Raw genomic sequence first — 13,383 nt, forward strand, 5'->3', positions numbered from 1 at the left:
TTTGACTATGCTATTGGTGCAATTCTTACTCATCATGCGAATTTAGTGGATTACCACAGTGAGACACTTTCAGACACATTCCAAAAGTACCCCACTTACGACAAAGAAATTTATTCCATTGTGCAGGACTTTCGTCAATGGAAGCATTACATTCTGGGGAAGGAAACGATCATCGACATAGACCACCGGCCTCTACAGTTCATACAGACACAAGGGAAGTTACATAACAATTGCCATCAGAAATGGTCCACCTATCTGCAACAGTTCCATTTGAACATTAAGTATAAGAAGGGAAGCACCAATAATGTCATTGATTGCCTCAGCCGACCACCGATCATGGCGCTAATCAATGCACTCGACACCTGTGAGCACGAGACATCAGGGTGGATACATCTTTACAAGAGCGATCCAGAATTCAGCAGCATATACTAGACACTCCTGGAAGGGAAGAAAGTTCCAAATTTTCACCTTCAGGATGCACCGTTATGCCACTTGGGACACATATGTTTTCCTTCAAGTGAGTGTGCCAAGATGATTTTTGAGGCACACTACAGTTGGGTCGCTGGACATTTCGGAGTAGAGAAAACAATCGCAGTATTGCAGAAGTATTTTTATTGGCCGAATCTCTATCAGGATGTCGGGAAGTACATTAGATCTTGCACCACCTATGCCATTGCCAAACCAACCATCAAGAAGCAAGGCATGTATAATCCTCTACCTACTCCTAGTTGACCTTGGGAATCTGTCTCCATGGATTATATGTCAGGCCTTCCTTCTACTAAGCATGACAATGGTTGCATTTTCGTGGTCATCGACAGATTCTCTAAGATGGCCATCATGGCAGCCTACAAGAAGAGTATCACATCAAAGGCTATTGCTAAGCTCTTCTTTGAGCGAGTGTGGGTACACTTTGGGATCCCACAGTCCATTATCTTAGATCGAGACAGCACATTTCTGATTGAATTTTGGTCAAGTCTCTGGTCGATGTTGGATACAAAACTTACTAAGTCCACGGCTTTCCATCCCCAAACTGATGGACAAACAAAGGCTGTCAATAGGATGATCGTACACATTTTGCGCATGTACAACTCAAAACATCCACGCACATGGGATGAAAGTCTCCCCTATGTCTAACACAACTACAACAAAGCTCTCCATAGCTCAACAGGCCACAACCCCTTTCAAGTAGGGATAGGATTTCATCCATTATGCCCCATTGATGTGGCCCTACCATTTGCAGCCACTTAGGTAGATTCCATTCACGTGCAGTCCGAAGTTGAAAGGGCTAATAGCTTCATTGAGCGCATACAACACATCCGCCAACATGTCCATGATATATTAGATAGAGCTAATGCTAAGTACAAGCAACACCATGATCAGTATTGAGTATCGCACAAGTTCCAGCTGGGTGACAAAGTTTGGCTACATTTGCAGAAGGAGCGCCTTGTTGGACCCCACTGCAACCTTTGTTCGCTCCAATATGGGTCATACACCATCACCAAGGTCGTTGGTGACAATGCCTTCGAACTCAAAATCCCACCGTTCCTTGGTCTGCACCCAGTGTTCAATGTAGATCGCCTTCAGCCATATTGTCCACCATTATTGGACACATCTGACATTGCAAAACTGCTCACACCAGCAAAGCTCAACCCAGATTGCATGGAACAAGCCACAACTAATCAGATCATGGAAACATAGATCAAGAACACTCAAAAACAAAGGATACAGCTATATCGAGGTATCAAAGTAGGCCAACTCCTTCACCAAGGAAAATGGCTCACTAGGGACCAAGTTCAGCAGAAGTTTCCTCATCTCATGGAGGAACTCAACACAATGGGGACCATTGCTTCCCAAGAGGGAGGAATGATACCCGTGGATATTTGTGGCCACCCGCCTATTCCACTTAGACCCTTGCCATTGTTTCTTTCATTTTTTCAATTTCCTTAATTGTAGCATAGTTTACTATTTTTGGCAGTTTTTTGGGTCTTGAACTTTTGGAGCCATTTTGGCAGTTTTTCAAGTCCTGAACTTCCGGAGCCGTTTTGAGGCCCTAAACAACGTTTTTTGGGAAAAAAAATTATAGTGATTTCTATGGGAATCATGTTGATTGTTGTAGTCCTAACAGAGATCTTTCCAACGAGGTATCATACGCGTCAAACGGAGATAATATGACCAAGTTACGACCCTGGAAAGTTTGCTGCCCAACTAACCCCAACGGGGCCCATAAACTCTTGGAGTAACATCTCCTCGGAATAGGGTTTTGGTTGTTTAGGGTTTTTTCTTATTGTTCAATAATAAAAAGGTCCTTGATCCTCATTGTAACTTAGTTCAGTGGCATGTAGCTTCCACATCTCTTCTCAGAGACAAGCTACCATCGCCCGAGCTATCTTATTTCCATTCTGTTTGTAAGCATAGTTCAATATTTTTCTATTATGAAATGAAGTGTTTTTTTGTTGCAACTTTGTGTTTATGATTATATCTGTAATTTTTTGCGTTCTTGTTTAAGTTCGAATCATCGTCATGGATTATTTCACTAAATGGGCCAAGGAGATATCTACATTTTCCAATAACATAACAACTACAACACTTTTCATATTCAATCACATTATTGCTAGAATTGTTGTGCCCAAATCCATCGTCACTGATCATGGTTCTCATTTTTGAAACTATATGATGACCAAATTATTTTCTAAGTTGGATTTACGCCATGAAAATAAACACCTTACTATTCATAAGCCAATGGCCAAGACAAAGCAATAAACAAACTTCTGACAATGTCACTTCAACAAATGATAGGGATTCACAAAAAAAATTGGCACCTGATCAGTTTTTTCTAATTGTGGGCATATTGAACCTTTGCTAAAACAGGCATGACTTTACACCTTTCCAGCTATTATATGGCTTAGAAGTTTTTTTACCTATTGAATGTGATATCTCATCTTATAAGCTAGTCGTCAAACTGCTCTCGTCTACTTCCACTAAGGAAGAACTTCTTTTGTACTTAGCACATTTAGATGAAACTTGTCATGATGCCTCTTTAGATAATGAGGTTCACAATAAGCATTGTAAATCTTACTATGATGAAAATGTTAAACCTCGAGTCTTTGTTCAAGGTGACTTGGTCCTTTTGTATGATCAAGAAAATGATAAGTTAGGAGTTGCTAAGTTTGAGGCCGTGTGGCATGGCCCTTATATCGTCAAACGAGTATTAGAAAAAGGTTCCTACGAACTAGTAGATTATGATGGAATTCCTTTAGGAAAGATCATAAATGGGTTTTACCTTAAAAAGTACTATGTTTAGAATCCTTCTACATAAGTACTTTGTATATTGTTCCATATTTTTGGTGTGCTAAATTTTTTCTTTCTGATTTTTGTCCTTCGCTGCTTATCTTGCATTGCGCTTGGCTTTTATATGTCGGTGTTCCCGTTGCCTTACATTGGATTTTTTTATGTTTCTAATCACATTACTCATAATATTACATTTTCCACATCAGAAATCTATACGCCTATTAATGAGTAAGTGAGTTGACATGGTATATGCCTTTGTCATATATCTAACAATGTCATGGTGTACAGTGTAGTCATTGAACTATTACCCAATGCCATTTGTCTTGGTATTTGTTGTTTAGGTGTTCGAATTGATTGTCAACCCATAGTGTTGTATTAAGAAAAAAAATTATTCCATCCAAAGTCATACTCTTTTACGAGTATATTTAAGGGTTCATCTCTTGGAACAAGAATTTGGCTATCTAGAATATCAACACATTCCAAGAAACTTAATACATTTACAAACATTCTAGCCAATTACTTATTAGATATACATTCGCTAAATTTGTAAATTCCAAACATTAACACATCTCATAAGATAGTAGGCAAAATAGAATCCATTTTTCATTAATGGTTTTGAAAAAAGGTTTTTACAAAATGTGTTGTGACAACACAAGGTAAAACAAAAATACAAATGAGTTATGTCTAATAATCATTAGGCTTGTGATGCTCATGGTAGAAAACTACTGCCCGAGTCACTCGTTGAAGAAAGTGACTCGCCTGCTTTAGTACACCAATTGTGTGGTGCGCATATCACAAAGGAACATCATCTATCTTTGTATCTACTATACTTTGAGTAAGACCCTCAAGGTCTTGGAGCTCCTCTACTACTTTGTGGTCATAATCACCCAATCCGACTTGTTGACACAACTTATATATTAATGGCATCCGATTTGGTTGAATAATTCCATTATCTACACGTCAAAATGGTATTAGTCTTAACACAACCAAGAAAAAGAAACTAATAATATATAACAAACAAAATATTACAAAGTCCTTTTTACCTGATCCATCCCATTGGAATCCCTCAAGAGAGATAAATCCAGATCTCCTCAAAAATCCATGTTTGTATATGGATAATCCTTGATCATGATTAGTTAGTTCTAAAACCATTCAAAAAATGTGGGAAAAAATTAGGATTGATTACCGCCTCCATGGTGTTCCATCAACTCAGCCCATCTCGTCATTCGAGGTACTCTTGGTGCAAGATCATCCACCTCTATCCCTTGCATCAACTGGAATTAATCTTCTACCTATTGTAGATTATTTGTATTCAAAATTTAACTACTGAAAATAACGATTAAACCATTACTACAATCTTCACAAATAATAATAGGAACTGACAATAATGCACGCACACAAAATAATTGACACCAGCTTTTTTTTTATAAATTGTCCCTGAAAAACCCCAATGTGGGGAAAACCAGTTCTGCAGATGAGGGTTTTATTATTATTCTTAAACAAAAATGAGAATTAAAATTTTATTTCCTCGCATTAGAAAAGCTCTGGCATATATTTTCTCCACTGGAAAAATTGATCTGGAAACACAGGTTTCCCTTTTGCAAAACCACATGGCCTCATCCTTACAACTCACACCTCCTACCTACAACTCACACTGGAAAATATAGAAATGCATATGGCCCTCTCTGGAACTCACACTACCTCTGGAAATTAGTTTTGGTGATAATATTTGTCTCTTGCCACTTGATTGTTCAACTAGCACCTCTTTCAATACCTATCTCTGACAACTGGAAATCGAATTGTTTCCCATCTATGTGCATTGGCTAGTATGTCCTTACTGTAGAATAATTTGGCCTTTCTTACTCTCTCTGGAAACTAGAAATCACTAAGAAAAATTCCTCTAGAAATCTTCTTTGTTGAAACGCCTCTAAAAATTTCTTCCTCACTCAAATTCTGCCCTTGCTATAACTGCAAACCAAGTGATTCAATCTCCTTGATGATGTCGCTAATTGATGCATTGATTTGCTCTTATAATATCTCATTGATGAATCAACAACCCTGATCTAATTAAAATCAATAGATAAGATCATCTTGACTCCATCAAGTGCCTTTTTGACAAGTGTCTAGAGAAAAATAGGTTTATCTCAATTATCTAATTTAATTAACCAGTTTTTCTTAGACTTAGGAAAATATTTAACAATTGGATAATTAATCTAATTAAGGTATTTTCCTTGGAATCATTTTCTAGGTATTGGAGATAATTATCATTATGTGTTTATTATCCTCTTAGACACCAATAGAGATACAACACCTATCCGAACTACTCAAAAACTAACAGTGAACACATCAAGGGCACCATTTTCAGGAAAAAGGACACCAAAATGGACCATAGCAAAATTGCGGAGTCAACCTGTCTTACACTTCGTTAATTGATTTTTCATGTTTATTGCTAATTATTCACACCAATTGAAAATTGTAGGCTCCATACACTCCAATGCATACTGCAGTTATCCTTTGATAGCTAAACGTGTAGTCGCACTTCCTACTATGCAGGTTATAGTGAATAAAATAGTTCTTAGTGGAATTACTTGACTTTTAAAGAAAAGGGTTACCTTTATTTGGGATGATACCGCACATTAATCATTTGATTCTTTGAAGAATGTGTTAATTCACACACCATTGTTACACCTCCACGATTATCATTAATTTACCTTTGATACTTAGTTGCTTCAAATGGTACCATTTCCATGGTGATTTTCCAAGAGGATAATTCACATGATAAACATGTGATTTACTATCTCAGTAGGAGCCTCACAACCTCTGAAATTAAATATTCACATGTTGAGAAATTGGCATTGGAATCTGTACAAAATTTCCAGAATTTTCATCACTATATTATACTGTGAAAAACTATTGTCATTTCTTATTGCAACCCCAAGCAACACATTCTTGCTCGAGAAGTGATAGGAGGAAAATATTCCAAATGGATTTTTATCCTACAATATTTGATATGGAATTTATCAAAGCCAAATCTAAGAAATAATTGGTATTTTTCAAATTTATTTGTGACCTTCCCTACACTAAATAGAAATTATGGCAGAAGATTTGATCCCTAACGAATCTCTTTTTTTATCCCTAGTATGGAGATATCATTATCTATCTCCAAATCCAAAACATTGGAAAAACTTATCATGTGTTGAATGTCATCCAATGCATTACCAAGCTCAACAATAAATTATTTTTGGTGATATTGTTTATCGTCATGGTGTCAACATTGTTTAACACAAGAAGAAGTTGAAAATTTTCTTAATGATTTTACATGCTAGAGAATGTAGTGGTCATATGTATAGGTATGCCACTACCCAAAAAAATTGTGTGCTAGATGGTTTTGTCCATCTCTCTTTAAATATTGCATTATCACAATCCAAAAATTCCATTTGTGTCAAATCTATAATCATAAAATGTGTGCACCTCCTACTCCACTTTACCCTATAGTTGTCATTGCCCCTTTTTATCAATGGAGCATTGACTTCATGACATGTTACCCTTACTCGTCCAAGGGGCATGGGTACGTTATCATCTTCATTGATTGTTGCACTGAATGGGTCGAGGTGATGCCTACATTCGCTGATTTGATTTATTTGAAAGCTAGCTACAAAAATACACTATAATGCTTCTTGTATTCAATCATGTTATTGTTAGATTCAGTGTGCCCTCAACCATCATCACTAATCATGGCTCTCATTTTTAAAACTATATGATGGCCAAAGTATCTTCTAAGTTGGGTTTATGCCATGAAAACTCAACACCTTACTATTTGTAGGCCAATGTCTAAGACAAAGGAATAAACAAAGTTCTGACAATGATACTTCAACAGATGACAGGGATTGACAAAATAAGTTGGACTTGATGCTTTTTTGGAAATATGGGCATATCAAACCTTTGCTTAAAAAACCACCACTTTTACAGCTTTCTAGCTATTATATGGCTTAGAAGTTGTTTTACCTATTGAATGTGAGATCCCATCTTTGAAACTAGTTGTCAAACTGCTCCCTACCACTTCCACCTAGGAAGAACATCTTTTATATTTAGCACATTTAGATGAAACTCGTCTTGATCCTGCTTTGGCTAATGAGGCTCAAAAGAAGCATATTAAATCTTACTATGATAAAAATGTTAAACCTCGAGTCTTTTTTGAAGGTGACTTGGTCCTTCTGTATGATTAAGAAAACGATAAGTTAGAAGTCGATAAGTTCAATCTCGTGTGGCATGTCCCTTATATCGTCAAACAAGTAATAGAAAAATGTGCCTATGAGCTAGTCAATTATGATGGAATTCTTTTAGGAGAGCCCATAAATGGGTTTTACCTTAAAAGTATTATGCTTAGTATCCTTCTACATATGTACTTTGTATATTGTTGTACCATATTTTTGGTGTGTTGCATTTTTTCTTTTTGCAAACAGTTTCTATCCTCCGTTGCTTATCTTGTGTTGTACCTGGTTTGAAGATGTCGGTGCTCCCTTTACTTTGTATTGGATTTGCTAATGGTGTTAGCCACGAAACTCAGACCCTTGCATTTTCTGCATAGGAAATATATAGACCTACTAATGAGTTGATGAGTTTACATGCTATATGTTATGGTCGTACAACTAAGAATATGACGCAGTATAGTGTAATCATTGAACTATTATCCAATACCATTTCTCTTGGTATTTTCTATTTGGTTGTTCAACTTTATTCTTAACTCATAATGTTGTATTTAAGCCCTGTTTATTTCGTCCGAAGTCCTACTCTTTTACGAGTATATTTAAGGGTTCATCTCATGGAACATAAATTTGACCTTGTAGAATATCAACACATTCCAAGAAATCTTAATACATTAACAGACACTCTAGCCAATTACGTATTATACATACATTTGTGAAATTTGTAAATTCCAAACCTTAACACATCTCATAATATAATAGCCAAAATAGAATATGTTTTTCATTATAATTTTGCAAAAAGGTTTTTACAAAATGTGTTGAGAAAACAAAAGGCCCACCACCTATATATATTGATACATGTTGATAAAAAAAATAGAGATGAGTAATTTCTAATCATCCCTAGGCTCGTGATGCTCATGGTAGAAAACTATTGCTCGAGGCACTCTCTAAAGAAAATGACTCATTCGCTCTGATACTCCAACTGTATGGCGATGATATCGTCAAGGAAAATCATTTATCTATGTATTTTCCATACCCTCAATAAGACCCTTAAGGTTTTGCTCCACCTCTTGGATCTCCTCTACTATTTCACAGCCATAATCACCCAATCTAAATCGTTGACCTTTCCTATGGAGTGGTGACATCCCACCTCGCCGAATAGGTCCAATATCTGCATGTCAAAATGGTTTTAGTTATACTTTTAACACAACAAAAATAATTAAAATAACAAAAATACATCATATAAAAAAAAATTAATAATAATAATAAAAATAAAGGATTACGAACAGGAAACATCTGGCTGAGTTGTGCGCAAACCAGGCCCTGCGCTACCCCGGATCTCTCCTCGGCCTCCCTGCGCTGCATGCAGTGGCTGGCCCCTCGCCTCAAGATCGGATCGGAGTCTACCTTGCGCGCCTGATCATCTCGCTTCGTTGCATGCTATGGATCGCCCAGCTTCAGATCGGACTCGCATTCGAGAGACTCTACATGCTACAGTTAATGGAAGCTGTTGGGCTCTGACCCCCAGCTTTCTCAATGGAGGGGTTGTGCTCCCCTCAGTCCTCACCTCCCCCGCCGAGATCACCAGCTGAGGCCTTCTCTCAGCTCCTGGCTGGCCTCCCAAAGAAGAAGACCTCAGAGGCAGCGAAGTTTGTTAAAAGATTAGATGAAATCTTGGTGATCTCCCTTCCTCCTAAAACCCCAATCCAAGTCGCACTGTCGTTATCGGATCGGGCTCTCATCGGCCAGTTTACGGGTTTATGGCCATCTCCAAAGTCCACCGAGAATAGGGTTAACAGAAATTGGGCACTGCTTATTAAAGAAAATGTCACCTCATACTTTCTGGGAAGGGGATTTTTCTTGTTTGAATTCACAACTAAAGAAGACAAGGAGCTGATCTTCCAAAATGGCCCCTATTTCATGGGTCCTCAGGGATTGTACCTAAACAACTGGACCCCGGACTTTGATCCGACAGTCGACGTGCCCAAAGCAGTCCCGGTTTGGGTCAGGCTCCCAAATCTATCGGTTCACTGTTGGAACTGGGATTCATTCAGGCATATTGGAAACGCCCTGGGAAAATTCATAGACCAAGCCAACAATAAAGACCAATATGACTGTGCCAGGATTTGCGTAGAGGTGGATCTGGAGGAAGGGTTACCGGAGGCCATTACCCTAAAGGTCGGAAGTTGGTCGCACCTTCAGAAATTGGATTATGAACAGTTGCCCTTCAAATGTCGGAAATGCCACGTCTATGGGCATTTCACCAGAGATTTCCCTTCCAGCAACGAGACAATGCAAGGGAAGGAGGACGGATGGAATCAAGTCAAGAGATCCAAAGCTCACCCAAAAACTCAGAAACAGGGAGGCCCTTCTGGCAAAGGGAACCAGCATAATTCTACCCACCAGATCCCAACAAAGACTGCGTCAGAAAACAAGTTCGATCCTCTGAGTTCGCAAACAGAGGGCACCCAGGAGATCGAGATCAAAAAAGAAACAGAAATGGTCCAGGAGACTGAAGGTCAAATCTCAGCTCCTCCAGAAAAAGGTAACCCCGCTCCCTCCTCCAAAGATCCCAATGGAAAGAATCTAGTAGGGGAGGAAGAAGAACCTGAAACAGAAGAATCAGAAGAGGAAGGGGAAATAGGTGAGTCTCAAACCTCAGTAAGAAGATCTACCAAAGGACGGAAAACGGACAAAGAAAAAAGGGAACAGGAAACCTACAGAGAAAAACTACAGGGCAATCAACCAACATTGGAAAAACTGTTGGCACCACAGTTAAAGATGTTGAAAAGTCAGACCCAAGGCTCCAAGGGAGCCCACCAGAAACACAAATAATGAAGATTATCTCCTGGAACTTGTTGTGGCCAGCAACAACGCCCCCCCCCCCCCCCCTTTTTCATTTAAGTGTTGTGCAAAATACTAAATGAATGGGGACCCTTATTTAAAATTTAGGAAAAGCAAGAGTTTCCTTTCTTCAAAATAAGGTTACCATCGTAAGCTTAGGAAGATCTTTTGAATACTTTAAAACCTAATTTTATGATAAGAAAAATCTTTAAAAAGTCGCATCATAAAATGATAGAAAAACGCTTCCATTTGGGTATAATCCTGGTATGTGCAAGATTCTCATATTAAGCAATATATCGCATCGTAATAAGGTAATGCTAATGAAAAATACTTCAAGATTTTCCGATTTTCGATAACCCCGATCGCAAGATCGCATAACGCAGGGAATGGGCTAACAAAATATGGCAAGCATAAAACTTCTGCGATGTTGCGATATCGCGATAAAGCGATGGTTGCAATATTAAGCCAAATCAACTCCGCGATGTTATATTTGTGAGTTGGTGCGAGAGCGCGATAGTGCAATAATGCAATGTCGCGATCTGTGACGATTACGAACCAAATCGCAAAATCACTCCATCACAAATCTTTCGGGCACGCTATTCAAGAAAAGCCACTTACCATAATCTGACTCAAGATCATGCACTTTTAATGATAATAAAGGAATTAGTTGTCATCTATTAAATGTAGACGCGTGTTTTTGCAAAGAATTACTTCACGTAAGGTGACATATTTGATATATCTGGTGCATTTAAGACTCTCCCATCACCTTTCTTGATCAGTCATTTCCATTTCGCTTGTGAACTGCAGGAACGAAGAACGAAGGGCGATACCAAGCCATACGCAGGAGGAAATGGGAAAGAAAAATAAGGCTCAGGGCTCTGAGGTGAAGGAAATGGCACCTTTATATACAGACACAGCTTGTAGCAGAGACGCAGGGATATCGAGGTGGGAAAGCATGTACAGACTACTTGAAGAAGAAAACCCCATAATAATGAAGGTTACCGCTGCTGCAGACTCACAGGGCTCTTCCGAAGCATTCTTAGAAGAACTAGCGTGCTCATTCCTTCATCGGATAGCAGCAAGGCCCAAAATTCTCCCATATACGGATATGATCAAGTGGATACTTGACAATGCAGAAATGAACAACAGACAGTTCAAGATGCAAGGACATGGGCTCATCGAGTCATTCGCTGCACAAGACTTAAAGCTCATGTATCATCTTCCTAAACCGCAGGCGACTTACAATGCACAATTCATTAAAAAATTTGTGGCGGAGAACCCAAACCTATCAGAGACCACCAAAGATTGGTCTAGAAAAGATGAATCGCTCAAGAAAGATAAAAACGGTATGTATAGCACTGGTTCCCTCACCTCTCCGTATTTTTTTGCTACGGCCATGCTTTGTAGATTATTTGGGATGCCAGATATTAATAAGTTTTCGTCTAAATGGTTACCATTGATCGATGTTGCCACAAATGCCGTTATTATAGATTGGGCCAAGATCTTTTCTGATAACCTATTCACGGCTATTATCAATTACCGGTCTAAAAGATCCATGTCTCAAAGGATCTATCCTCCTTTTTACCTATCCGCATATGTTATGGATTCTATTTGTTATGTGTCTAAATTTCCCGCTATGGGTTGGAAATGGACAACTCGGGACCCATTACCCATCCATGTTTATCATAAGATATTATGGGATTCTCAGTTCATTCCACATTTCTACCAAATTTGTCACGGGCTTATCTTACCCATGTATAGAATGATGTATGACAAAGACCCCCCGAGGTGCTCACCTGAGGCACAGATAGATATCATCCCCATCGCAAGATGGTTCGGAGAAGAATGGTTCACCTATATTAGAGTATTTGGAAGCACTGTCCCCCCTCATGTCCTGCCTTTGTATATTCCTGACAAACTTCTGGCTCGAGAAATTGCATATCAAACCTGTTCAGAAGGCGACCTAACTAAAGACCTAAAAGACAAAAATAAGGCCATATGGCCACAGTTTCCTGTAGCTTGTGGGGCCTTTTCATTGTTCGATGTAGGTCACGCGTTCACCGAAGTAGAGAATATGACGTGTCTACAATTATTTAAATTCCCGGCAAGGCCATCTGACCTAAATGAGGTTTCCCAAGATTTCACAACGACGGTCAAGATAAAAGTGTTCGTTGGAAAAAAGGATTTATTTGATGATATATTTCAGAGTAAAATCTCACTTCAAGAAATTTTGCGGGAAGCTCAATCGCGATTGTCTCCATATGATCTCCAAAGATTCATGGTATACAGGGAAAGAAGACTAGCCAGTGTTCCTCTAGAAAAGCTGAAACTACCTGCCAAAGAACCTACTCCAAGCGTTAGCCTCAGTGGGAATTCAAGCACTTCCGGATATAAATCTAAGACTGCACAAGAGATGCCTGAGCATTCTAAAAGATCCGAAAACAACCAAGATAGAAGCGAAGAGTCAGCTAAAGACACCACTCAGTCAATGGAATTTCCACAACATCAAGTTATCGTCTCCTCGCCAAGAGATGTCCCCCCTCTCGTCATTGAAGCACCACCCGTCACAACAGAATTAGATAAAGAATGGGAAACCTTCAACAAACTGATCATTCTTGAAGGACAGGCCCCAAAAACACCTGTGAGCAATATACAAGTAGCACAAGAAGTGGGCTCAACCATAGTCAGCAATGTCACAGAAACGGAGCATATTCCTATCGCTCCATCTTCTGAGCTTCTACTGAATGTAGAAGAAATTCCCCCACTGGACATATTTTATAGTCTCCAACATAATGCAGTTGTAAGAAGACAGAGAAAAAAGAGGAAGTTAGAAAATACACTTTCTCAGGATGCTGAGCAATTAGATGTCCTATGGAAAGATCCTACCAGTAATCCAACTGAAAATCTCACCAAACTATCTCAGATCGCAGGGGCGTATGCCTCTGCGACTATTGACAAAGCGTCAGAAGTACAGCAATTGTTGAAAGAGCAAGAAAATCATATACAGGTACTCCAACTACAATTGCAACAAGCCAATGCTAATAAT

The sequence above is a fragment of the Pinus tabuliformis genome, chromosome 5_1 (assembly GCF_031772625.1).
Source record: "Pinus tabuliformis cultivar Carrire ecotype Pingquan chromosome 5_1, CPIR1, whole genome shotgun sequence".
NCBI lineage: Eukaryota > Viridiplantae > Streptophyta > Pinopsida > Pinales > Pinaceae > Pinus > Pinus tabuliformis.